We start from the raw sequence: 1,965 nt of genomic DNA on the forward strand, positions 1-1,965 counted from the left end.
ATCTAAATATCACAGATCTAAATATCACAGATCTAAATGTACTGGAGTAAATATCACAGATCTATATATCACAGATCTAAATGTACTAGAGTAAATATCACAGATCTAAATGTACTAGAGTAAATATCACAGATCTAAATATCACAGATCTAAATGTACTGGAGTAAATATCACAGATCTAAATATGACAGATCTAAATATCACAGATCTAAATGTACTAGAGTAAATATCACAGATCTAAATGTACTGGAGTAAATTTCACAGATCTAAATGTACTAGAGTAAATATCACAGATCTAAATATCACAGATCTAAATGTACTGGAGTAAATAACACAGATCTAAATGTACTAGAGTAAATATCACAGATCTAAATATCACAGATCTAAATATCACAGATCTAAATGTACTAGAGTAAATATCACAGATCTAAATGTACTGGAGTAAATATCACAGATCTAAATATCACAGATCTAAATGTACTGGAGTAAATATCACAGATCTATATATCACAGATCTAAATGTACTAGAGTAAATATCACAGATCTAAATGTACTAGAGTAAATATCACAGATCTAAATGTACTAGAGTAAATATCACAGATCTAAATATCACAGATCTAAATGTACTGGAGTAAATATCACAGATCTAAATATCACAGATCTAAATGTACTGGAGTAAATATCACAGATCTAAATATCACAGATCTAAATGTACTAGAGTAAATATCACAGATCTAAATGTACTGGAGTAAATTTCACAGATCTAAATGTACTGGAGTAAATATCACAGAACTAAATTTCACAGATCTAAATGTACCAGAGTAAATATCACAAATCTAAATGTACTGGAGTAAATATCACAGATCTAAATGTACTGGAGTAAATATCACAGATCTAAATGTACTACAGTAAATATCACAGATCTAAATGTACTGGAGTAAATATCACAGATCTAAATGTACTAGAGTAAATATCACAGATCTAAATATCACAGATCTAAATGTACTGGAGTAAATATCACAGATCTAAATGTACTGGAGTAAATATCACAGATCTAAATGTACTAGAGTAAATATCACAGATCTAAATATCACAGATCTAAATGTACTGGAGTAAATATCACAGATCTAAATATCACAGATCTAAATGTACTGGAGTAAATATCACAGGTCTAAATGTACTAGAGTAAATATCACAGATCTAAATATCACAGATCTAAATGTACTAGAGTAAATATCACAGATCTAAATGTACTGGAGTAAATATCACAGATCTAAATATCACAGATCTAAATGTACTGGAGTAAATATCACAGATCTATATATCACAGATCTAAATGTACTAGAGTAAATATCACAGATCTAAATGTACTAGAGTAAATATCACAGATCTAAATATCACAGATCTAAATGTACTGGAGTAAATATCACAGATCTAAATATCACAGATCTAAATATCACAGATCTAAATGTACTAGAGTAAATATCACAGATCTAAATGTACTGGAGTAAATTTCACAGATCTAAATGTACTAGAGTAAATATCACAGATCTAAATATCACAGATCTAAATGTACTGGAGTAAATATTCACAGATCCAAATGTACTAGAGTAAATATCACAGATCTAAATGTACTGGAGTAAATATCACAGATCTAAATGTACTGGAGTAAATATCACAGATCTATATATCACAGATCTAAATGTACTAGAGTAAATATCACAGATCTAAATGTACTAGAGTAAATATCACAGATCTAAATATCACAGATCTAAATGTACTAGAGTAAATATCACAGATCTAAATGTACTGGAGTAAATATCACAGATCTAAATATCACAGATCTAAATGTACTGGAGTAAATATCACAGATCTATATATCACAGATCTAAATGTACTGGAGTAAATATCACAGATCTAAATGTACTGGAGTAAATATCACAGATCTAATCTGATAGAGTGTGT

Source organism: Hoplias malabaricus, chromosome 2 (assembly GCF_029633855.1).
Source record: "Hoplias malabaricus isolate fHopMal1 chromosome 2, fHopMal1.hap1, whole genome shotgun sequence".
In the NCBI taxonomy this organism is placed as follows: Eukaryota; Metazoa; Chordata; class Actinopteri; order Characiformes; family Erythrinidae; genus Hoplias; species Hoplias malabaricus.